The 25,981-nt window shown below is 47.7% G+C and overlaps 1 protein-coding gene and 2 pseudogenes across 1 annotated transcript in view; 1 reads left to right on the forward strand and 2 right to left on the reverse strand.

Annotated features, from left to right (window-relative positions):
* The window catches only part of LOC128943636 (zinc finger protein 271-like), a 592,338-nt gene that overhangs the window by 278,956 nt on the left and 287,401 nt on the right, over positions 1-25,981 (reverse strand). The window lies entirely within an intron of this gene.
* LOC128943630 (zinc finger protein 850-like) overlaps positions 1-25,981 on the forward strand; it is a 244,742-nt pseudogene that overhangs the window by 162,304 nt on the left and 56,457 nt on the right.
* Positions 22,983-24,125, reverse strand: LOC128943641 (cytochrome b-like; annotated as a pseudogene).

Below are 25,981 nucleotides of genomic sequence, written 5' to 3' on the forward strand. Positions count from 1 at the left end.
GGTCTGCACTTTCCTTGAGCAGTTCTTCACTGGTAGAGTCTAATTTGGGCACTCTGTCTTTTGGCTTTTGATAAGCTGCAAAGGGAGGATTGTGTTGTCCATGCAGCTGTGGGGAGACATTCTTGTTCCCATGTGGAAAAGAAGAAAGTGCGGAGTTGCGAAGCCTCCTTGTGAGGCCAAAAGCAGAAGCGGCCAGTTTCTGTTGGGGCATATTTTGGTGTAGTCCGCAGCTTTGGCAAGTGCCTTGGAGCCATGAGTGCGGGTTAAGCTGCAAGTCCTTGACTGTTGTCTTGCGTTTCTCGGAAGAGGCAGACCATCTTGCAATGGTGCCTGCTGTATCTGAAGTGAAATGGGGCAACTTTGTGACTGGGGAGCTGCGTGGGCCAAAACGAGCCAGGGCTGCTGCCGGTCTTGAGCAGCTGAAGATGAGGCAGCGTGTGGCCAGGGGGCCAAGAAGGCCAAGGGCATGGTGGCCTGTGTCAGCAGCAGTGGGGCAGCAGGAGCAGGGCAGTGAGCGTGGCCCTGTGCTCGGCAGCGCCGCGGCCACAGCTGGAGCGCTGTGTGCACTGTGGGCCCCTGGGAAACAGAGAGTCATTGAGGGGCTGCAGCCTGTGCACAGAAGGACACGGGAGCTGGGCAAGTGGGTGGAGCACAAGGCCAGTGAGGAGGTGCTGAGGAAGCTTCAGCCTGGACAATGGGAGGCTCTTGAGTCACCTCCAGGCAGACCTCCATCAATCCCTGCATGACAGTGCTCAGCACAAGGGCTGTTTCAGTGCCAAACATGCCATCACTGCATCCAAGGGCTTAAGATACTGGAGTGGTTGACACTTCCCCTCTTGTGGTTTGTGGGTTTCCTAGGAGGAAAAGCCCTGTTCATTTTCTCTTTTTCCAGGAAGCAAGGATGCTGCTGCACCATCTTTTCTGCCCTTATCAAGCTCTGGAAGGCATTTCACACCCTTTTTGTACCTTGATGCAGGTGGAGCTTTTGTGTTTCCAAGCCTTCATGCATGGCCTTAAAGATCACTTTGAGTTTAACACTGTCTCTGTCTTTCGACAGTCCAGAGAATCACTGTGTGATGTGTTTGGAAATTTAGCAGGAGGTCAATGCCCTTGCATTCCTGCTGCTCCTCAGAAATCACAGAAACTGGAAGGGGCTGGGCTGCATGTCTATTCCAGCCACTTTAGCACTGTCAGTGTGGTTGAGTCGAAAAGAACTTGCCTGAGCACAGATGCACAAAGAGTGCAGTTCCCACTGCAATGCTCTGGGTCTGATTCCTTTCCATAAGGACCCACAATCTCCACATTCCCCAAGAGTGTGCTGTTTTGAGGAACAGGAGAGCAATCTCAGGATTGCTGCTGATCAGCACACTGGCTACCATGTTTTGATGTGTGCAGCAACAGAGAGGGCAGTAACTGGAGATTATAGTAGTGAGATCTATCCGTCTATCTTCCCACCTATCTATCTATGTAACATTTACATAACTGAATCTTCCTGGCTCTGGTCCAAGGCAGTTGGAGGTGCAAAGATCACCAAAAGCATTCCTTTCTGGACAGGATTAGAGACATGTTCCCTAGACCAATTCTGAGCAGGCAGAGATGTTTCCCCCTCCAGATATGATGGTTTTTCCATTCAGAATTGTTTTCCTCCTCTGGCCTCTTGTGTCCTGATGTCTCCAGTTAATTCTTTCAATTTCTGCCTGTCTTAGAGAGGTGGAACAATTCCATGTTTAGGTGGTGTTTGGTGACTCTGGTCATACATGCTATGCATTAAATGACACATGGTTTCCTTCACTGGCTTCCTCAGGCCTGTGTAAGTGCATTCATTCATGGGACCTCAGGAGAGTGTCTGTTTCTGCTGGTCAGAATTCTCAGTTGGCAAAAGAGGGAGAAGAAACACTTTGGTCCTCCTCCATGTACTGAGGTGGCCATAGAGGCTCTGTGACCTCCATCAGAGATCTTTGCATGCATCCTCATCTCCTGAATGACCAGGTTTTCCAAAAAGAGAGTGGATGTCAGAAAGGCAGAAATGCTGGTGCAGGCCTGAAGAGAACGTGAACTCCAGGAGTGTCTCTCACAAGGGCTGAGTCACCCAGGATGCCACCTGCAGAGCCAGGATGGAGCTGTGGGACAGGGTCGGGTGTCAGTCACTACTGAAAGACAAAGAGGACATGGCAGAACCAGAGGGAGGCCCTCACCAGACCCTTGAGAAATGCCACACCTTCCCTGTCAGCTACCTGAGAGGCTGTTGGAGCTTCAATCCCAGATGGTCCCTGACTGTAAGGCCAGGGTCACTTTGGAATCTGTGCCTCCCCTCGGGCAGAGAATGACCCAGCAGAGCAGCAGCACAGTGCTTTGGGAAGGTGTGAGCCCAGCAGTCTTTGAGTCTTGGCTCACAAAGGTCATATGGGAAGTTGAAACCCATCTTCTCTTGCTTTCTGTTCAGGTGCTTCTAGAGAAAGAGCAGGAGCAGAGTGCTTCATCAGAGATGCCATGCCAGACTCAGGGAGAGCTGTTCCCAGCCCGAGAGCAGGAAGAGCAGCTCAGGCAGCAGGTGGAAGAGCCACAGGAGAATGGCCAGGTGAGCCTGACTGGCCAGGTGACAGAGGGAAGGGCAAGAAGAGGGGCATAAACCAGAGCTCTTGGGACTGAGGAGGCCAGGAGTCCCACAGGCACTGGAAGCACAGGGCCTTGGAATTTGCAGAGATCAGCCCTAGGACAGGAGCTTTGCAATGGAAGCAGATGTGGGGAGGGAAGCAGAAAGAAGTGGCTGAATAAATGTGATTTTGAGGCTGCAAGAGGAAAAAGCTGAGCTTGATGGCAGCTCCCAGTCACTTGTTCTGCATTTGTGTGCACAGAAGATCAAGGCAGAGCCACAAGCAGAGCTGCCCGAAGCTCAGAGTGCCATCATGGACGTGAAGAGAAAGAACAAGGAAGACATGGGAAGAATTCAAGAGGAGAATCTCCATCAGCACAGGAGCCATCAACAAAACCAGGTGAGTGAAAGAGTGGCAGCCACTCCACTCATGAAATGTCCTCTCCCTTCTCCTTTACAGTCTATCAAGGGACACGTGCAGGCAGAGCTGCAGGACTCTGAGCCTAGCAACAGGGCAAGGGAGAAGAGGCTGGAGGAAGAAATGAAAATTGTCAGAGAGAAACTTAATCACCTCCCTCAGGCTCTAGAATGAGTGAAAGTGGGATGCAGTCATTGCAGTCATCAAACTGGTGGTTTCTGCCCTTCTTGCCTTTCCACTCAGAGCAGCAGGGAGTGAGGCCATGCCTCTGAGTGCCATCCTGCTCTAGTGTGTATCACAGTCACTCTGAAGGACATTTCCTGGTGTGCTCAATCTCTACTGCTGCTCTCTTCTTCTGGCCTATTCCTGCTCTCCTTGTTCCCTCAAGTGTTTTTACAGTGGAACGTGGTGACCCAGATGGAGGACTGTAACAAGCTGTCTGTATCCCTTGCCAATCTCTTCTTTGCCTTTCCTCACAGTCGATGACTCCTGGCTGACAGGGACGAGCTGTAGTGTCTGACTGCTTTGTTCTGTTTGACTTGAGGTGCGAGTGTTGACATCTCACCGGGCAGCCTGCGAAGAATTCCGGCCAATGTCTGGCAATGAAGGACCCCAAGTTTGGAGTGAGGCACAGGAACAGTGCCCACCAGAAGTACTCCAGGTCCAGCACATCATGGGCTCTGATCCCGCTGCCGCAGCAGCATCATCCCAAGGAAGCCTTTCTGTCGAAGCTGGGAGCTCAAGCTCGGGCAGTTACTTCATCTCCCTGAAAGAGGAGACTGAGGAGAAGCACCTGGAGATGCTGGGTACGTCTGGGGTGTTTCTTGTCTGAGGGACAGTGTGTTGTGGGCAGGTGTCAGCAGAGCTGTACCAAATGCTCCTCCTGAGTTTGGTGTCACAGGGCCATTTAGGACTCCCCAGAGGAAGTGCTGTGCTCCGAGGCAGCGAGAGAGCGCTCTGGGTGTTCCTGCTGCCTCTGAGGGCACCTGGGACTGGCTTAGGTTTGCCTGAGCTTCCCTCTCTGCTAAAGGTTGAAGCAGGGATTGTTCTGGGATCAGCAGAAGGCTGTGACCTTGGAAATGATCTAGACATGTCTCGTGTGCTAGTGTCAAACTGAACAGAATTTTTACTTTCCTAAATTCTCCTGAGACTCCTGACTTCGAACCAGTAATCAGAGCAAAAAACTTCAGAGAAATGGACTGGTTTTGGAGTTTTGTCTTTTTGGTTGGGGACTTTTTTTTTGGGGAGAGAGGCCATGTTTTGTGTTGTTTATTTTTTGTGGAGGCCTTTTTTTTTTTCCTGTGGCGGGTTTTTGTGTGTTTTGGGTTTTTTCGGTTTATGGTTTGTGGGGCTTTTTTAGTGGAGTTGGTTTTTCTCCATCCTGAAAGAGCCCTTCTGCCCCATGTCTTACTGATGGCATTTTTATGACTGCTACTGTTACCACTACTACATCTGCAGTTTATTTTCACAAGAATGCTATCCTTTTGTCAATAAGAACTACTTTGGAAGGACAACAGGTTACAGGACAAATAGAGAGCAAGAGATGTTTTCCATATGCCTCCAAAGAAAAACGCAATACTTTTGCAGCAACCTTTATTTAATCTTCTAGTTTTATGCTTATCAAGATGAGTCCAAGAGACGCATCCAAGTGGCATGATCAGATAAAACTGTACTGCAGACATTTCTCAGGAGAGAGCCTCCAGCCCAGCCATGGTATATTCCTCAGATCCATGGCACTTTTCCATACTCGATTCCCACTCTTTCCCATGACTCTTAGAATCCTGCCCATTGGCCCAAGCCCTGCTCAGATCAGTCTCCAGGAAAACACATCAAGTCCTTTGTGATTCTGCAGCACAACCCCAATGAATCTGCTTCTTGCCTGAAACAGCTGCCAGTGCTGTGCTCTCAGACAAGACCTGGTGGGGCTGAGACCAGAGCCCAGTGGATTCTGTGTCTGCCATCACCAGTTAGGACAAAAAGGGCGCTGATCCACCCCTCGGTGTGGCTGATCTCAAAGCCCATCCTGTTGTGTCCTCAATGGGGGCAACAGCTTCTAAGGGGCTCAGGCTGGCTGTGGCTTCTTCCCACTGCTTGTCAGTGCTCATGCTTGGGCTTTGCCAGCCTTGTTGTGCTAGCTGCCCTGCCCCTGAGGGCTGGAGGGACTGCAGAGGCTGGAGCCTTCCTTAGCTGGGAGAGGGGCATCTTTGAGCTCAGCCTGCTCATAAACAGGTCAGGCTCCTGATGCTGAAAGCCCCTTCGGGATCAGGTATAGCATGAGCTGCTCTGGTTTACAAATGGAAATAAATTCCTTTGGCCAACTGCTGAAAGGTGGGGAAGATGTCCTTCTCTCCTGGGAATGCATCTCCCCATGCTTTGTTTCCTGTCAAGAGAACTCTTCAAAGGACTGTACAAAATCAGTCTCTGTGCCAGCCATCTGCACTGCAGAGCTGCCTGTCCTGTTGCTGTTGTGGTTGTGGTTGTTGCTACCCGGCTGACTACAAAGGGCTCAGAGCTCCAGACAGTGGGGCTGCCTTTTGTATCTCCTGGAAGCTGGGATCTCTGCTTTAAAGTCACCATCCTGCATTTTGTTTCCCTCAGAGAGAATGGTGAACCAGGAAAATCCCTTTAGGATATACACCGAAATGGAACACATTGGCAGCGGGTGAGTCCAACCGCAGTTACTCCTGCACAGCCATGGCCCAGGTGTTTTTCTGGTGGAATGTCTATCCAGTGTGAAGTCAGGCCAGCTGCAAACATGTTCACACACTGGGGATAGATGACCCCATCTCTCAGTGCTGCTCAGAATTTGTGAGTGTGCTTAGAAGGTATTGTCAGTGACATCTTCATGCTGCCAAGGTCTTGCCTGCATAGAGGAACAGGACCTGGAAGATCTCCTTGTGTCTCAAGTGTGGGACAGCTCTGTGTTAATTTCCTTAGCATTTTTGTATGTCTCAAAATCATACTGCCCCATTAATGAGACAAGAAGAAACTTGCTTGCCTGAAAGAGCAACCTAGCCTCTATCAAAGCTGTGTGAGATAACAGTTCCCAAGAACATTTCTTTCCCCTGCTTTGCAGAAGGAAATACTCTGTGGTCAGGATAGGAACCACACAGTTTAGAAAGTGAAACCCAAGAGGAAAGACTAAACTCCCTTTAGAAGTTGAACCCCAGTGCTTCAGGAACAGGCCCAGTGCCCATGCACTTGAGAGGAAAATGCATCATCTGCCTTCTGGCAGAGCCCTCCTGCCTCCCGCAGGTTTTTGACACTTCCAGCAGACATCTCCTGTGTGGGCTGGCTTTCACTCTAGGAGCTAAACAGCTTCTCCTTTCTCTGCTTCTGTTTTGTTTCTAGGGGTTTTGGACAAGTGGTCAGAGCACTCAACAATGCCACAGGAGGAGAGGTAAATGTCAACAAGCCCCGCAGACTCTGCTGCACATGAGGGCTTTCCCCTCTGGTGTGAGCTGTGGCTGGAGCTCTGGGCAGAGCTGTGCTGAAAAGGCACAAGAAGCACAGACTGGTGCCAGCCTGCACAATACATTTGGGACTTTGTCCTCCTCAGCTGCCAGAAGGAAGGCAGGGAGGCAGCGGTTCCTTTCAGAGAAGGACGCGCCCACTCGCTCACCACTGCTAAAACAAAGGTGGTGCCTTAGAGCACCTCACTGCTCTTTGGGGCTACAGCTTCAGAGTCCTGAATTCTCATTTCTGGCTGCCAGCAAATACATCTGAAAGCTACTGGTAGTTCCTTAGCCACCTGCAGTGCTGCACTTGGGAACTGCACGTAGGGAGAGATCTGCAAGGCATCCCTAAAAGCCCTAAGCCATGCCCATAGCCCAAGATGTATGCACAGAGTATTAAGGCATGCATTACTTCTTCTGAATCCCAAACAAAGCAGCAGAGAGTGTGGTCAGTGATTTGTGGGTGAAAGCTGAGACACCGCTGTTACCAAGTGGACAAGGCAAAACGTCAGTGGCCCCACGTGTCCTGTAACTGTCCCCCAAGGGAGCAGAGAAATGGGCTGTTGGAAAGTCAGTTCCTAATTATTACAGCGCCTAATCACAAGGCAGTTTGGCGCAGCTCAGCTGTGTCACTGTAAAATCACTTGCTCCATGTGCGTTTTTGTCTCCTGCCACCAACTTCTCCAGTTAATGATTTTCAATGTCATTTTAGGTGGCCATAAAGAAAATACATCTTCAAGGACTGAGAACGAAGGAACTAACTGTTAATGAAATCATGATCATGAAGAAGTGTAGGAGCCCCAGTGTTGTGAATTATTTAGACAGGTGAGAGGCCATGGTCTTATCCCATCAATGGGCATTTACATACAGCAAACATGAGAGGTTAAAAACCCACTTTGGTCAGTGGCAGAAAGTAGAGCTGTTAATTTCTATTTATTCATATTTCTCTACTCATCTCCAATGGATGAGAAGAGAGTGCATCTCGTCTGCATGAGTTTTCCCTGCCACTTGTCATTTGAAAATTATTCCAAAATTATTGAAACCAGGATCAGCTGTATCTTACTAAGTCAACACCCTCAGAGTACATTGCGTCCACATTTTTTCGGGATTGATTTTTTAAAGTTTCTTAAATGCTGATGAACCATCCTAAAGTGGATTTCTCTTAGATCGTTGCCCCTCTTTGTCATTGCTGTGCATGCCAGGAAGACTAAGTACTTATTTCCAGAAACACCATGCCTGACAGGTTTTTACCTGGGCTGTTATTAAACTGCATTTTTCACCTGCTGGCCATCTAAGATATCTCTAAGACATCTCCTTTTTCACTGCTGTGCCTTTCTCCTCCAGACTGCATAGACTGCAGATTGTCTATTCCTTTGATTCTGTCCTAGTTACAAAGGCACCTGGAAACAAAAAACCCAGAAGCAAAACATCAAGGTAGCCATGCATGTTTATCTCCCCGGCCTTGTTTCCTTCTTTCAGCTACCTTCTGGGTGAGGAACTCTGGCTGGTAATGGAGTACATGGATGGAGGTGCCCTGAGTGATGTCATCCTCAAGACCTTCCTGTCTGAAGACCACATTGCAGCCATCAGTCGGGAGGTCAGCAATCCCGTCTGTGCTTCTGAGGGCTCGGGCAGGATTGTCTGGGAACAGGGGCTCAGAACAGGAGTGATTTCATGTGCCAAGCTTTGTTTCTGTGCGGCTGGTATGCTATGGGCAAGTAAAAGCATCTCAAGTGAAAGGCCTGCCAGTGGCCTTGCACTCACTGTACTCAGTGCCAGTACTCTTATCTCCTGCTGTTGTACTCTCGCTCCGCCTCTTGTATTTGCTGTTCCCCATCTTGCCTCGCTAAACTTTTTTCTGTCTTCACTGCATTCCTTGCCTGTAAAAGCAAAGGTGCTGGTGGCAGGATTTGAAACAAAGAGCAAAGAAAAAAGAGAGGCTCGATTCTCTCAGTCCTCAGCTAAGAAGGACAGGAGTGCAGCCAAAATGCTCTTTGCTGCTGAGCACATCCACTGCAGCAGGAGTCATCCTGGCTGGTTTGCAGGGAACAGTCTATAAGAGCAGGTGCTGTTGCTCTTTCCAAAGCTGACATGCCTTTCCTCAGAAAGGTCCTGCTCTGCAAGTGTTGGAGCAGCAAGCTCTTCGTCTCAGTGGCACTGTGTTCTGCCATTACTCCCCATTCCCCTGGAGAGGGAATCTTTTCGACTCTTTGTTTCTTTCTCGTGTGATGAAATCACATCGCTCATTTTTGCCCTCCTCTTTCTGTTTCCTCTCTCAGTGCCTGCAAGGACTGGATTTTCTTCATTCAAACAATGTGATCCATCGAGATGTGAAGAGTGACAACATCCTTCTCAGAACCGATGGCTCTGTCAAGCTGAGTCAGTAGATTCTTGTTCAGGTGCATCGTTCCAGGGATGTGGGTGTGGGGCTGCTTGGAGTGACAGCCAGCTCCCCAAAACTGGTGCTGGTGGCAGCGCAGGGACACCCGCTGTGAGCTGAGGGTGCAGTTGCCACGTGCACAGAGATAGGACAAGGAACAAGCACTCAAGAGTGTTGTTGTCCTGTGTGTGTCCAGGAAGAGGGAGCTACAAGTCTAAAGTTTCCAAAGAACAAAAGCCACTGCTGGAAACAGTGTAAAAAATCGGGGGATTTTTTAAGTTGCCATTGCTAGGAGATTCAACAGCACATTTTCAAACCTCTACTGGGGAATTCTTTTGCTTGCTTTCCTAATTGCACAGAATTCAAATCAAACCAGTATTTTGCTTTCTCCTCAGCTGATTTTGGCCTCTCTACTCAGCTCAACTCTGAGCAGAGCAGACCGTGCTCGGTAGCCGGGACTCCTTGGTGGATGGCGCCTGAAGTGGCGACAGGTCAACCATACGGCCCCAAAGTGGACATATGGTCTTTTGGAATTGTGGGGATTGAAATGTTAGAAAAAGAACCTCCTTACTGGGACCAAAGTCATGCCTCGGTAAGCAGCAAATACTCACTGATCCCACTGTCTTTCTCACCTCTCCCATGCCCTGCGTGCCATTGGGAAAAATCCCATTGCCATCTGCTGGAACTACTTCCACCAAGGTCCCCTCTAAAAATGTCCCTGCAACACATCAGCATCTGCTGTAGATTTGGATACATCACTGGGGGAACTCAAGCCTTACCACATGCAAACAAACTCCATTCTCAGGAAACACTTTCCTTTGGGTTATAAGTGGTTCCAGTTCTTTTGTCTGTGGAGATGGCCCCAGAAAAAGGAAACAAGCATCTTAGAACTTCTATTATCTTTCCATAAATGAAGGGAGGAAACCCAAACCCAACAAAGTTTCTAAAACTGTGGTCTTTAGAGAGGAACCTAACCCAGTGGGCAGTTTCTTCTCACTGGGAAACATGCTTGCAACCTGGGCATGAGTGTGTAAAGGCCACTGAGTCTCTTCTGCTTCTTGTGCAGTGCTGCTGCTCTGCAATTAGTGACCGTGTTTCTTTCACAGCCCAAGGCATGTTCTCTGTGTCACCAAGCCAGAGCCTGGTGATGTGGAGAGCCTGCCAAAACCTCCCGTTTGTTTCCTGGCACTTTCTGGGATGGGCCTACCACTAATGCATTGACTTGAGTAGCCAAATGAGCAGAGGGTGACCATAGGGATGGCACCTCTCCTTCTTCTGACCATGACAATTTTTCTTTTGCTGCAAAATGGGAAGCTGCAATTTTCAGACTGCTGAGAGACAGAGCTGCAGGTGGCACCTGTGTGCCCAAGCAGGCATTTCCATCCCAATACACCGCTGCAGGCGTCTTAATGTGGCTGTGTTGAAGATGAGGTTGTAAATCTTTATTTCCTTCCTGGGGATTACCTGATGGATTTTCTTTCTTTTCTTCCAATTCCCATTGTTTTCAAGAACAGCACAAAAAGCTTGATGAGTTTTGTGTGTGCTGAAAGGACCAACAAGCAGTGCAGAGATGCCTTTCATGTACTAACCCTTGAATTTAGTTAGTATAGCAAAGTCCCTCTTCCATAAAGCCTCTCAAGCTGGTATGAATCCTCAGAGAAGCAAACGTGCTTTTGCTGATGTAGTTCCCACTAACTAGGTCAGTCAATGAAATCAGCTGCCAAGGCAAGATCTGCGGGATGGTGGAAAAGCTGTGGCTGCATCGGGGTTTGGGTTTCTGGTTGGTAAAGGAAAGTCATCTCTGGGTCTCTGCCAGGGCAATAACTGCCACTGAAGAACAAGAGGGTAAACAAAGGGAACTGGGAGAGCCTTAGAGATGTGAAAGCAGCAGCTGGAGCCTCATGGGTTTTTTTTCTCCAGGCTCGACGCCTGATAGCCAAAGTAGGGACCCCAAAACTGCAGCATCCCAAGCTCCTCTCAGCTTTGCTGCGTGACTTCCTGAGCTGCTGCCTGCAGAGAGACGAGGAGCAGCGCTGGTCTGCCAAGGAGCTCCTGCAGGTAAAATGTGAAGGGGCTGCAGGTGAAACAGGCTCTGAGGGATGGGCTCCTCCTCCACTCAAGTCCAAGGCATCAGATGAGCCCTCTTCTTCCTCACTTCCACTCTTGGTGCTCTTCAAATGAAAATGGTGAGGAATCCTAGACTGGGCTGGGCTGGCAGGCCCTGTAAAGGTCCTCTGGTCCAAGGGTCCTGCAATGAGCAGGGACATCTTCGAAGAGATCAGGTTGCTCAGAGCCCTCTGCCACCTGACTTGGAATGGTTGGAGGGATGGGGCACCTACAAGCTCTTGGGGCAACCTGTGCCAAGGTGGCACCATGCTCCGAGTAAACAAGTTCTTCCTTAGACCTACTCTGACTTCATCCCCATTATGTTTTAAAATATTCACCCACATCCTATTGTAACTGGCCTAGTTAAAAAAGATGTCCCCCGCTTTCTTCAAAGCCACTCTGAAGTCTTGGAAAGTGGCAATAAAGTCTCCCTGGGGCCTGTTCTTCACAAAGCTGAATAACTCCACCTCTCTCTACATCTCCTGAGAGGAGAGGTGCTCTGTTTTTCGTTTCTGTCACCCTCTTAGTTTTTTAATTTGGTGCTGTGTTCAGTTTTACCTAATGGCAAAAGAATTGAAGTAGAGCAATGCAGGGTACAGAGACATGAAATGGAGGTGCAGGAACCCAAGGAAACCAGTCCCAGCTGAGCAGTCCAAGATTTGGCTGTGGGCAGGAGGGGCTGTGGGGGCTCACTCTGAGCCTCTGAGGGGCCCTGGTTTGTGCCCCCCAGCCCACCCTCAGAGGTTTCTGCCACACAAACAGGGACAGCCAGGAGGGACTTGTCCCAGCCCCATCTGCTGCCTGGCACCCTCAAGCAGACGGGAACTGTGCCAGGGTTACTGCCAGGTTGTGTGGCACAGTGGGAACTGCAGGACCCAGTGCCCCTGGGCTGGCCGTGCAGGGAAGGAAGGTGCCAACCAGCACACGAAGGGCGGGGCATGGAAAGGTAGACACTGCTCTGTCTCCCTGCAGAAATCAGCACAGTGCCTGTCTTACAAAGAGAGGGACCAATGAGAGGCTTTGGAGTTTCCTGAAAAGAAGAAACTCCAAGGACTGAAAGCACCATTTCTAGAGCACTGGCAGGGCTAAAATCTCAGCAAGATGAAGACACCAGTATAAATGGATGAGTGGGATTCTGGGCCATGTTTGCCTGTGATGGCAAAATCCTGCACATAAAGGTGGAGGTGTAGATGGTCCCATTGTTCCTCTTCCTGCATCCTTCTAGGGGCAGGAGGAATCCTGTGAAGCACTGAGCTTGGAAAGTCATGGTTCATTGGTTTTTGTTGATTTGGTTTTTTTCCCTTTGGGCAGCATCCATTTGTAAGATATGCTGAGCCTGCGTCCAGCCTGGTGCCACTGATTGTTTCAGTGAAGAGGAAGGAGACAAAAATGTGACAATCACATCAGGACCATTTATTTATTCCTTAACAGGTTTAGAGTAGGATTGTAGGTTAGGACTAGGATTAGGATTAGGATTAGATTAAGGATTAGGATAAGAGTAAGGATAAGGATAAGGATACGGATAAGGATAAGGATAAGCATAAGCATAAGCATAAGCATAAGGATAAGGATAAGGATAAGGATAAGGATAAGGATAAGGATAAGGATAAAGATAAGGATAAGCATAGGCATAAGCATAAGCATAGGCATAAGGATAAGCATATGGATAAGGATAAGGATAAGGATAAGGATAAGGATAAGGATAAGCATAAGCATAAGCAAAAGGATAAGCATAAGGATAAGCATAAGCAAAAGGATAAGCATAAGGATAAGGACAAGGATTAGGATTAAGGTAAGGGTTAGGGTTAGATTATGATTGTCTAATAGGACTGCAGAGTTGAATTGAAAATCAATACAGTTTCTGAAACCACAACTCCCCTTGAAGATCCCCTTCCTTCTGACTCTGCAAATAAATTCAAGAATTCCTTCTGAATTGTCTGTTGTTTCTTAAAGGTGGAAAGTGAAACGGTGTCTTTCGTGTGGTGTCAAAGTGGGGAAGGATCTTCTTCATTCATCCTCTCCAGACCAGACTGCCTTTGGAATATGGCCCACTGGTCAGTTTCTGGCCATCTTTGGTACTTCTATTTGAGGCAGAAAGGACAATGGCATTTGCAGGCAAAAGCAAAGGAAGAATGGGGCAGCCCAAACATCTTATGCAGATGCAGGCCTTCAGCTGGGACTGGAGAGCATTTGGGCTCCTGCCACTTGGACTTAGATCCCTAAATGCAATAATCTCTTTGGCTGCAGGAGAGCCTTGCTCAAGTGAGAAAGCAGACAGATCAGAGAGGGTGCTCGGGAAGGTCTCCTGTGGTGCAGAGCTGTCAGCGCCTGTGAGGTGAGAGCGGGCCCGGCCTTGCCCGGGCTGGAGGTCCAGCAGAGCCCCGGCAGAGGCCGGAGCAGCCTGAGCCTCGGCAGAGGCAGGCTGGAAGGAGGCCCTTGGAGCTGCAAGAGGCAGCAGCAAGGCCCTGGGTGCCTCTTCCTGGGAGCGGGCATATCATCCACCCTCAGAGCCCAGGTGGTAGCTGGCTGCTGCCGAGGGGAAGAGCAGCCGTGCTGGGCACAGCCCAGCCTGGAGGCATTGGCCATCTGCAGTGTGCCCAGGAACAGAGAAAGGCCAAGGGCAGCCATGGGCCGCTGGGCTGGCTGAGGATTCCTCCTCTTCTGCCGGCTGCCCTGCAACTCCTGGCAAAGGTCAGCAGTGCCTGCAGCACTCTGGGCACTGGGGCAGGGAGCCGGGCTGCTCGGCAGGCTGGAGCACAGGGCAGCCTCCTTCAGGCCCGGCACTTGTGCCAGGGGAAGCGAGGCCAGCGTGAGGCAGGGACAGCTTGGCAGGGCCCATCTGCAGGAGCCAGCGCCTCACGCAGCTCTGGGAGGAAGCGCCTGCAACCCTGCAGTTCTGCACTGAGCCAGAGCAAAGGTGTGAGATGCAGAGTATTTGGCAGAAATATGCAGGCCCAACAGGCCAGCCTGCTTTGTGCTCTCTGGCACACAGCAAGCGCTGTGCAATGCAACTCTCAGCTGCTGGGAGAGAGGCACATCAGGGATTTGCCTGAGGCATGGGCTTGAAGAGTGAACTGATTTGGCAGGGGGCAGAAGGGTTTTAGTAGGCAATTTGTGTTTTCTTCATTAATTTCTGAAAGAAAGTCATAATGTGTTGCACACAGGTAGGGTTAGTAGAAAAGAAAGGCCTTATAAAATCAGGCCTTCCTATTGGTATGTTTGCCCAGTTATCCCATCATAAAAAAACCCCAAACAATATTAAAAGTAGTAGCAATTTTAATTTATTATTTAAAATAAAAAAATATAAAATTGGTTACAATATAATTTGATTAAAATAAGGGAGAATTTGGTTCCAATAATAGCACATAAGAAAAAGATAACCACGGGGTGTGGAGTGCAGGGCTCTGGGACCCTTGCCAAATCATGTACGAGCTTGCCAAGTGAAGATTCTTCCTTCTATGCCATCTGTCAATGCCATCTCCTCCCATTTTCGATTCAGCACACTTCGCCCTCATTATCATCTTTACCGCGCATGTGCCACCACTCGGTTTGGTGGTCGCACAAGTCTTTGGGGGTCATCTGAGGAAGATTTTGTAGTCTTCCTCTTTGTCCTTTAACTCACCTTTGCGTTACACATGCCCACCAAGCCAATACAATGTAAGCCAAAACAAAATTACTGCATTTAGGCATCAAGGCAAAAAATCCCTTATAACTAGCATTTTCCTGGGACACAACCAGAGCGTCCCTTCTTTGTTAGTTTTTAGCAACCATTATCTCTTGCTTTCCTCCTGTTCCTGAACATCTGCCGGGAGGGGGGGGGAGGTAGAGCCCCTCCTCTCCCTTTTTCTTTGGCATTACAACTTTTTACTGTTTTAATATTTCCAAATATTATTTACTGTATCAATATTGATTCTTGTTTCAATTTTTATCAGCACGAATCATACCTATTTACCACACTATGGTAAATTCCCAGCTGTCCTGTTGCATCTTCTACATGCAACCAGCTAACTTCCCATGGGAATAGTCATGAGTGCAGTTAGCACAACAAGCTATTGTGCTGAGAAAACTGTTTGCATCTATAATAAACAAGAAACCTGTCCCATGAGCGTCCACGAAAGAAAAATGTTATCACCTGAGTAAGAGTGAGTCTTAGAAAGTGTGAGTCTTAGCATGTACACACTAATACACCTTCTAAGTAATAAATTGTGTGGCAAGGAAACTACCAGCCAGTTGGAGTTGAACACGAGGTCTGTGAAAACAGTATAAAAATGAGTTATGTGACTAAAGAACTGGCTTTCCCTGCATGAAGAAACTGAGTCCCAGCTGCTTTATTGTGACATCAATGCAGCTTCACTCAGCAAGAGCACTTGCAGGGTGTATTGATGAAACACTTGTGTTTGATTCCCAGAATAGGATGGAGAGGCATTAGGTCCAACAAACAGGGCATAGTCTTATCAATTCCTTTAGCTTTAACAGGAGTGCTGAACCATGTATTCCCCCACTGCAGTGCTTACTGTGTGCAAGTGGCTATCTTGGCCTGGAGAATAAGGAGAGTGGTCCTGCTAAGAAGGTAGCTGGAATGCATTCAAGGCGAAGAAAGTGGTTTTAGGAGGCTCTTGACCACCAAAGGAGAATTTGAGGAATGGGAATATTTCCTAAATGACTGTGTCAGGAACTGGAGTCGTGTCCCAGGCCCTGCCATATTTGATCCATGTTTGAGCAGGTTGACAAGATTAAAAGGTGGGACCTTGAGCCTTGAAAGAGAAACAATGGATTGGTCAATGGGTGGGCAGTCAAGCTTTGAAAGGAGAGCAATGCACAATGGAGCCCTTGGTGGCAGGGAGTCATGGAGTCATCCTGAGCCATCATCTCACAGCCAGGCATGTGTGAGCTGATGCTGTAACTGGGAAAATTCCACTCCTGAGCAGGAGATACAAGGCCTAGTTCTGGGCTGGAGGGTTGAGAAGGACGAGATGCACAGCCTTTTGATCAAGGGGATGTCCTGCAAGTGCACTGCCTACCTGCCCCTGCTGCTGAGCACCAAGCTCCAACTCCTTCTCCTGTTCAGTGGATTTTTGGGAATCCAGAGGTCAGTATGTATTATATGCTACTGCAAGTAATAGAATGAATTTTCTTTGCAAGCCCAGTTTTGTCCTGGGTTATTTTGTGCATGGGTCACCTGAACCTGTGACAATGACCAGCAGGGATCTACAGGACACTCCTACTCTGATGTCAATAAATTCTGAGAAGTGATTGAAATATGTCAATAAATTGGAAGTAATGCTTAGCCTGTAAATTTCAGCAAAGTATTGAATATGTCTTAGTTCCATGGATACAAACTACTAGGTGAGATTGCTGGGTGTGCATGACTTAGGGAAGTTACTCCCTGTGCACCCAGCAATGAAATCAAGTAATGCCTCCTTTCTAACCCTGAGCTGGCAGCAGGGATCAGGCCTGCTTGGTCACTTTCATTTTGACAACTTCTGTTAGCAGGGAAGAAAGGTCCAAATGAAACCTTCTCCAGCTGTTTTCCTCTGGTTGATCTTTTTAGGCACCAAAGCTCTGTGCCACGGGTGGCCTGGGTGTGTGCAGAGCAATGCAGCCCCCACAAAGCCCTTGGTTTCCCCACAAGTTGCCAGTTTGACTGCTTCCAAAGGGGTAGAAAGGCAGAGATGTACATCCACAGGAGTCCTGGCCCTGTCCAATAAAGGTGCAAGTATGTGGGGAGATTTGTTAGCAATGATTTCAGCTGTTATGCCAACCCAGTGCCTTCTTTCTTGCTTCTGTGCATTATAGGTGAGTAATGTAATAGTTGGCTCTCACAATTAGGAGATAGATATTATGTGGATAGATATTCTGTTCAAATGTAAAGTGCTGTTATTGTAATATGTCCTCTCATAGTCCTCTTTCTTATCCCCCTTGTAATAGCCTTGGTAGTCAGGGCATTTGCGGAGGGCTGGCTTGTGACCAGCAGGCGGGGTGTAACAACCCCTGACCTCCCATCAAGATGCAAGAAAGTAATCTCCACCACTGGACCGCAGAGAAAGAGTTGACTGAAAAAACATTGGGAGGGGCTAAGGGTATGAAAAGCAGAGCATCCCTTTTGTAGATGAGCATGTGGCTGCTAATCATGGAGACTTCCCAGTGCTTCAACCTTTCCTTATACAGCCTTTTCTTAAGGTTTAATAAATCTTTAAAAAGTTAAAAGAAGGGTAATTTCTCAGATGGGCAATGCTTTGGGCCATTTTCTTGGTCTCGTTTCCTTTGCTTGGGTGCCATCTGAGTGCTCAGTTGGGGTACAGGCTGTAGGTGCTTTGTGCACTCCTGGAGTTCCTGCTGGATCCCTTGAAAGACAGGGTTTGGCCCGCAAGGGGAATTTGTGCTGCTTTGTGACAGAGGAGAACTTCCCAGGCTATTTTCAGTTTCCTGTAGGGAAGGTTGGTTATTGCTTGGCATAAATTTACAGACCAACATGGAGCGTTTGCTTTGTGATGTCAGGGCATGGTTGCCACCTTGTCGTAGTGACATCAGAAGGTTACCCTGGTGCACGGAAGGCCTGAGTGTCAGAGCAGTCCTAGCACTTGCTCAGTTCAGGAGAATCCTCCTGATTGTGGCAATCGTCAGTGGGCTGTTGCACACTGACAGGAGCCTTGCTTTTTCCAGTGTGTGAGCACAGCCTGCAAACTTGCAGGACAGCGTTAAAATGATTGAGGGAATTGCTCCTTTGCTTTTCGCTGCCTATGGAATTACCTATGGTGCCTATTTTGTAGCACATTTCACACGCAAGTAGATGTTTCCTCTCTGCTTAGGTTAGGGTGTATCCTAACCTGGCTTTTGTATGTCTTCCTTCTCTTTCTTAGTGACTGAGTTTCTGGTTTTGAAACAGAAAGAGCATTAGGATACCACTGTTTTGCTAAAGCTCCTGTCAAGGCGTTCATCTTAAAAGTGGGTGTCTGTAGCCACAGGGGCAGCATTTGCAAGGGAACCTGCAGGGCTTCTGATGGCTCCATGGGAGAGTCTGTGGCAGCAGAGTCTGTCATTTCCTCAGTTTGCTGGGGCAAGCAAGACATCTTTGAAAATGCAGACTGGCAGACCTTCAGGGAAGGCTGAATAGTTGGACTAGGACTACTATTGTAATGTAGCTTAGGATTTTGCGCTCTGCTAGTGTAAGGAAGGCTACTGTGATTAAGATTGGGAGGGCATAGGAACGGGCTATGATGAGGTTAATAATGAGGGGGTAGTTGGTCATTGAGGGTGGTTTGGATTAAGCTAGGGAGAGGATTGGAACCTCTGAGTTAAAGGACTGAAGTCTTTTGCATTTTCCGAGCTCTGCCACGCTAGCTGGTCCTTTTCTTGACGTGGTGTGGTTTGATAGCCTTTTGTAATTTAGTTGTTTTCATTACTTAAGGCGAAGGCTTGCTTCTGGTATTGGCCTCACTTTTCCTATCCTTTCATACTGGGAAGAGTTCTCATAGATAGAAACCGACCTGGATTGCTCCAGAACTCAGATCATGTAGGACTGTTAATCGTTGAACAAACAAACCCTTAGTAGTGACTGCACCACTACGATGTCCTGATCCAACATCGAGGTCGTAAACCTCCTCGTTGATACAGACTCTCAGAGGACATTGCGCTGTTATCCCCGGGGTAGCTTGGTCCATTGATCAATTGTATTGGGTCTGGATGCTATTAGCACGTTGAGGGGTTGCTCTTAATCTAGAGGCGTGGTCTGATTTTTGGAGGTTTTGTTTAGCTCCAAGGTCACCCCAACCAAAAAACGCAGACCAGAAGCTTATGTGTCAGTGAACCCAGTAGGTGAGTATGTGTTTTAAGGTGGTTGCTGGTTTTGAAGTTCCACAGGGTCTTCTTGTCTTACAGGTTTATCCCTGCTTTTGTACAGGGAGAACAATTTCACCGATTGCCGGTAAGAGACAGTTAAGACCTCGTTTAGCCAATCATACTAGTCTCGATTTATGGGACAACTGATTCCACTACCTTTGCACGGTTAGGATACCGCGGCCGTTGAACGTGAGTCACCGGGCAGGCATCACCTTCAAAACTTGTTTTGGATTTGCTGAAGGCTATGCTTTTGGTAAACAGTCAGGCCTTGACGGGTTTGCCTAGTTCCTTTTACAGGTTTTAATCTTTCTTAATGGACGCTCCTCTGTCAGGTTAACAAGATATTTAATACTGTGCTTGTTTGATTTGTCATATATTGGCAGCTTGTTCATAACGTACAGATGTAAGCTTGCGTTGTAGAGGGAGGACCCTGGTTACTCATTGTAGCATTATTTCTCCTATTTGAATATAGGTCACCCTGTTAATGGGGAGGGAGTCATAGGTTCTTATATTTTTGTAATGTAGAGCTTTAACACACTCTTTGTTGATGGCTGCATGAGGGCCCACAATGCAATTGGAAAAACCAGTATTTATCTGCTCGTAGAGATTGTATTCTTTTTTAAAGGAGCTGTACCTCCTTTAAATGACCCTTAATTCGCTTCCTTAGGGTTTGTAGGTTTCCCTTGGAGAAGAATTAAGAGTGAACTTAGATTCGTTTCACAGGCAACTAGCTATCACCCAGCTCAATTGGCTTTTCACCTCTACTGACAAGTCATCCCACTCTTTTGCCGCAGAGACGGGTTTGCTCAATAATAGCTGCTCGTAAGTAGCTCGCTTGGGTTTCGGGGTAGCAAACTTAAATTCATCTTGCATTATTTTTCTTGCTAGACCATAATGCAAAAGGTACAAGGGTTGATCTTTGCTGTTTATAGTTTAGTTTTCATTATTATTTCATCTTTCCCTTACGGTATGTGGTCTCTATCGCACCAATGGTGTCTTTTCTATCGCCTATACTGGGAATAGTGAATGCTTTAGTTGGGTGCGGGGGAGTAGCTTTGTTATTCCAGATCATGTTGATTGGGCTCGAGTTTGGCATCAAGACGATCTGGTGTTAGCAGACATTTTTCAGGTGTAAGTTCAATGCTTTTGCTTAAGCTACGTCTTGGTAGCCTAAGTGCACCTTCTGGTACACTGACCTTGTTACAGCTTACCTCATCTTTGGCTAAATAGCTTATTAGGTAATGGGGGGGGGGGGGCGCCTGTGAGGAGGGTGACGGGCGGTATGTATGTGCCCCAGGGCCAGCTTAAAGAGGGCTCCATTGTCCCACTCTACTGCTAAATCCATCTTCCAGGGGTTATTTCATACCCCTTTGCCGCTATGTTCTAACTTAGAAAATGTAGCCCATTGCTACCATTCCATAGGCTATACCTTGACCTGTCTCGTTAGCGTGGCAGGGCTATTGAACTCACTGTTGGGCTTTCACGGGAGGTGGGCTGGAAACGGCGGTATGTAGGCTGTTTTGGCAAGGAATGGTCAGGCATATCGTGGATCATCGATTACAGAACAGGCTCCTCTAGGTGGCTTTGGGGCACCGCCAAGTCCTTAGAGTTTTAAGCGTTGGTGCTTAAAGCATCAGGCGGATGCTTTCGTAGGTGTAAGCATCAAGATTTAGGGCCAGGCATAGTGGGGTATCTAATCCCAGTTTGGGCCCTGGCTTTCGTGGAGTTCAATTAATCGTTGTTCTAAAATCTTCTTTGATGGGGAGGCCTTTTTGGCATCTTGGGCTTGTGACAACTCAGTTGCTTTTTAATCTGAGCTACTTGGATAGCATGTGACCACTCTTTATGCCGGTTTAAAGTTAATTTGGGTCTCCTGTATGACCGCGGTGGCTGGCACAGGATTTACCAACACTGGATTTGCTATGGCTAAGTCAAGTTTACACTCATTGCATAATATTAACTACTGCTGATTACCCGTGGGGGTGGGGCAATTGCAAGGTATCTTGGGCTACGGTTGTGGTGAGCCTGATGCCCCCTCCTATCTCCCTGATTGAGGTGTTCAGGACATCTACACTGGAGCGCGGATACTTGCATGTATATACCTAGCAAAAACTAACAGTAAGGTTAGGACTAAGTCTTTTGGCCTTGGGTGCGTGTGGCAGCCATCTTGACATCTTCAGTGTCATGCTTTCTATAAGCTACAAGGACGTGCAATTTGGTGGATAGTTGGTTGATGGTTTGTCATCATGGCCTGTGTTTTTGTTTGGTTTTTGGAGAGGGGCTAGCTTTGGGATTAATATTATGTTTGTTTGGGGGTGGTTAGGGGAGTGATGATGGTGGCTGGTTAATTTTTTTGACAGTAGGGAACATAGAGGAAAGTTAATTGAAAGTGTAATGATGGTAAGTAGTTTGGACAATGTAGGGATATGTGGCTTAGTTATTTGAAAAAAAAAAGTCTAGATAGAAAAATAGATTCATAAAATGGAATTTAAATGTTAATTCCTAGTGAATGATAAAATAATTAATATGTCTGGCAGCCATTACACTATCTGTTGTCTAGAGGTAGGTAGCGCGCCCTCCATGAATGGGGTCAAAGTGCATCAGTGCCAAGTTTGCGACGACCTTATCGTTAGATCATGACATTCTGGGTGTTAGGGGATTCATATGCTCGGTGGTCATGTGATGGACATGTCAAGAGGAAGATAACACCTGCTCTGCACTTGAGGGGCTTATTGAAGAGACACTAAAAGAAAACAAGTTTAAGAGGTCGGTATGCCGAGGTAATGAAGTTAGGGAGGAGTATTCAACCGACCACTTGTATCTGTGAAGGGCAAGGAGGAAGGAATGAAGCAAGTTATGATCCTGAAGTTACAACCAATAGTGCAAAAGAGCAAGTACAGGAGAGGTATGTGCTTGAGGGCAATAACCTAAAGCACATATGACGTTGAGTAGCTCAGTTCTCGTGAGAAGCGCGATCAAAAGATAACCATGTCTGGCATGGGAATGCTTGAAGGATGTTGGCTGAGAATATTACCTAGGAGGTGGGCGAATCCTGTAGACTAGGGGAATTCAAAGGTGTACTGGAACATTCCTCATTCTCTAAGTTGGGTGTTGTGTACATTAGGTAGGATCCTGGGTCTTTGGGTGACGCTTGCAGCTTGGCCTTGGGTAGAAATACTTGGGTTGTATGGTACCTGAAGCAAGAATGTGCCTGGTAGGTAGGCCGGCCGAATACCATCCGTTTGGGTTTTTGGTGGAAGAGCTTGACGTGTAATGTGGATTATCCTACATTTCATGAGCTGTCTGATGGGGCAGAGAGTGAGATGCATTATTATACATACCCTGAAAGCAAGAAGAAAATGTGCTGGGCGGGGGGCGGGGGGGGGGGGGGGGGGTAAGGGGATGGGGGAGGGAATGAAGGACGTATTTAGGTGTTCTTATAGTAAATTTTGTAATGACAGCTTTTCAGGCCATAAATCTCAGAGAGAGGCCAAGTGGGAATTTATGATAGAATCTGTTTTGTTTTTAGGGCTGTGTTTTGTTCTAGGGGGATTGGCGGTTGCATCTAACCTGTCTCCTTACTATGGGGTGTTGGGGCTGGTCGTAGCAGCGGTTGCGGTGTGCAGCTGACTAGTGAGTTTGGGGGTCCCTTTTGTTTCTTTGGTACTTGTTATGGTTTATTTAGGGAGAATGTTGGTAGTCTTTGTGTATTCAGTGTCGCTGGCAGCGGATCCTTATCAGGAGGCTTGGAGTAGCTGGGGTGTTGTTGGTTATGGTTTTGGGATGGGGTTGGTTGTGATGGTGGGGTTTTTTATAGGGGGTGTGTTGGGGTTGTTGACGGACGAGGGGATGGTGAATAGTGGGGGCTTGTTGTCGGTCCGGTTGGATTTCAGTGGGGTGGCTGTGTTGTATTCAGAGGGGGTGGGATTGCTTTTGATTGGGGGGTGAGGGTTGTTGTTGACTTTGTTTTTGTGGTGTTGGAGCTTGTGCGGGGGTTGTCTCAGGGGGCGATTTGAGCTCTTTAGCCGTAGGGTCAGGAAGTAGTTTAGTTAAAAATGCCAGGTTTGGGAATTGGAGCAGAGGGTTGGAGTCCTTTCTTCCTGAGGTGGGTGGTGGGGTAACTCTAAGAAGGGGTTCAGTCTTCAATCTTTGGCTTACAAGATCAATGTTTTTATAAACTATTAGAGTTAATTAAAGTTTAAGCAGCTTGTTTTCTAGGGTGGCCGCAAGGGGGAACAGAACTAGGATGATTGTGAAGTATGTGAATGAGGCTAGTTGGCTGATGATGATGAAGGGGTGTTCTACTGGCTGGCTGCCTACTCAGGTTAGGATGAGGACGTTGGCGGCTAGGGTTCAGAATAGGGTTTGTGATAGGGGATGGAAGGGTATTGATCATACTTTTGATGTATGTAGTAGTGGGATGAGGAACAGGATGAGGATTGAGACGGCTAGAGCTACTACGCCTCCTAGTTTGTTTGGGATGGATTGGAGGATGGCGTAAGCAAATAGGAAAGATCACTCGGGTTTGATGTGAGGAGGGGTGACTAGCGGGTTGGCTGGGGTGAAGTTTTCTGGGTCACCTAGGAGGCTGAGGGAGAATAGGGCTAGTGAGACAAGTAGGGAGAGCATTAGTACGAATCCTAGGATGTCTTTGATGGTGTAGTATGGGTGGAAGGGGATCTTGTCACAGTCTGAGGGAATGCCTAGCAGGTTGTTTGAGCCTGTTTCGTGGAGGAAGGTGAGATGGACGAGAGTAAGGCCTACGATGACGAAGGCAAGGAGGAAGTGGAGAGCAAACAATGGGGTCAGTGCGGGGCTGTCAACAGAGAACCCGCTTCAGGCTCACTTGACTAGTGTTTGCCCGATGTAAGGGATGGCAGAGAATAGGTTTGTGATTACTGTAGCTCCTCAGAATGATATTTGGCCTCATGGTAGGACGTATCCTACGAAAGCAGTTGCAATGAGGGTTAGGAGGAGGATGACTCCAATGTTTCAGGTTTCTTTGTTTAGGTATGAGCCGTAGTAGAGTCCTCGGCCGATGTGTAGGTAGATGCAGATGAAGAAGAAGGAGGTCCCGTTTGTGTGGAGGTTGCGGATGAGTCAGCCGAATTGTACGTCTAGGCATATGTGAGCGACAGAGGAGAAGGCTAGATTGGTATCTGCTGTGTAGTGCATAGCTAGCAGAAGACCTGTGACGATTTGAGTAATTAAGCAAACGCCTACTAGATACCCAGAGTTTCATCATGTTAAGATGTTTGATGGTGCTGGGAGGTCGATTAGGGCGTTGTTGATGATTTTGAGGATTTGGTGGTTTTTACAAAGGTTGACGGCCATTGGTTATTTCTGTATGTGGATATGAGGATGATGAGAATGGATAAGGCAAATGATCCTAAGTAAGCTTTGATTAGGCCTGAGTGGAGGGTGGTGGCAGTTTTGGTTGCTATTAGTTGTAGGCTGGCTAGCCCCTCTAGACCTAGTATTTTGTATCAGGAGAGGTCAATTAGGTGGGATGTGATGTTTTCTCCTCCTTTGAGGAAGTTGGTTATACTTAGGCGGTGGGTTAGGGGGTTAAAGTATCCTAGGGATGTTGAGAAGTTTGAGAAGGGGGCTTGTTTTGTGAGGATGAATGTTTGGTCTATTTTTGAAATTTCTAGAACTAAAGCGATGCCTAGGGCTGTTACGATTAGGGAGATTATTTTAATAGAGGGTGGCATGGTTATTGGAGGGGTTTTTGTGGGGATGATGAATGAGGTGATGAGGAATCCTGCCAGGATGCTTCCCAGCACAAGGCAAGTGACAGCGGAAGTTACTGCGGGGTTGTTTTCACTTACTGGGGTCAAGGGCGGAACTCAAACGAAGCCGGTCTGTACTAGTACGGTTATACGGATTGTGTGTACCGTGGTGAATGATGTGGCTAGAAGGGTTAGGAGTAGGGCTCAAGTGTTTGAGTAGGATGTGTTTAGGCTTTCAATGATTTGGTCTTTTGAGTAGAATCCTGCTAGGAATGGTGTTCCTATTAGGGCGAGTTTGCCGATGGTAAGGCATGCAGTGGTTGTGGAGAGTATTTTTTGGAGTCCTATTTTTCAGATGTCCTGTTCTCCATTTAAGCTGTGAATGATGGAGCCTGAGCATAGGAAGAGCATGGCTTTGAAGAAAGTGTGAGTTGAGATGTGGAGGAAGGCTAGTTCGGGTAGGTTTAATTCGATTGTGACTATTATTAGTCCTAGTTGGCTTGAACTGGAGAAGGCAATGAATTTTTTAATGTCGTTTTGGGTGAGGGCCCACATGGCTGCAAATAGTGAGGATAAAGCTCCTAGGCAGAGGCACAGGGTTAGGGCGGTTTGGTTATTATTGAATAGAGGGTGGGTTCGGATAAGTAGGAAAATTCCGGCAACTACTATTGTGCTGGAGTGGAGTAGGGCGGATACGGGCGTTGGCCCTTCTACTGCAGCTGGGAGTCATGCCTGGAGGCCGAATTGAGCGGATTTTCTGGTTGCAGCTAGAATGAGACCTAGTAGGGGTCGTGTAGGAGATTGGGATGGGGGAGGAAGTTGTTGGATTTCTCAGGTGTTTGTGGTGGAGGCTAGTCATGCTATGCAAAGGATAAGTCCGATGTCTCTGATTTGGTTGTAAAGTACGGCTTGGAGGGTGGCGGTGTCAGCCTCTGCTCGGCCGTGTCATCAGCTGATTAGTAGGAAGGATATGATTCCAACTCCTTCTCAGAAAATGAACAGGACAAATAGGTTGTTGGCGATGATTAGGATGAGTATGGTGATTAGGAAGAATAGTAGGTAGTTGTTCCCAGAATTCAGGGGAAGATTCTGTCCTTCTACAGTTTCTCCTGAAATAATCTGACTGTCTACCTTGACCCTTGACTGAGTGCTAAAATAGTGATCTTCCCATTGCAATGAAATGCAAACTCCAAAGCACTGAGTGTCTGCTCAAGAAGCATGGAGATGCTGCTGTGCTGTTTCACAACAGAAATGCCAGAGCTCAGAGGGATTTTGGGGAAGCTTTTCTGGGAAACAGTTTCCAGCAAGTTTAGAAGAATTGGTGCATGCAACTGATTTTTTTTAAAAGTACCAGAAGGAGAGGATTTTAGAAACTCTTTATGTCTGTGCTAGAACAGTAGCATTGAGTGTTAAAGAAGAACCTGCATTTTCTTGGTTATGTTTGTAGTCATTTACTGG

Source organism: Melozone crissalis, unplaced genomic scaffold, assembly GCF_028551555.1.
Source record: "Melozone crissalis strain CALT ecotype California unplaced genomic scaffold, PUWL_Pcris_2 ptg000052l_1, whole genome shotgun sequence".
In the NCBI taxonomy this organism is placed as follows: Eukaryota; Metazoa; Chordata; class Aves; order Passeriformes; family Passerellidae; genus Melozone; species Melozone crissalis.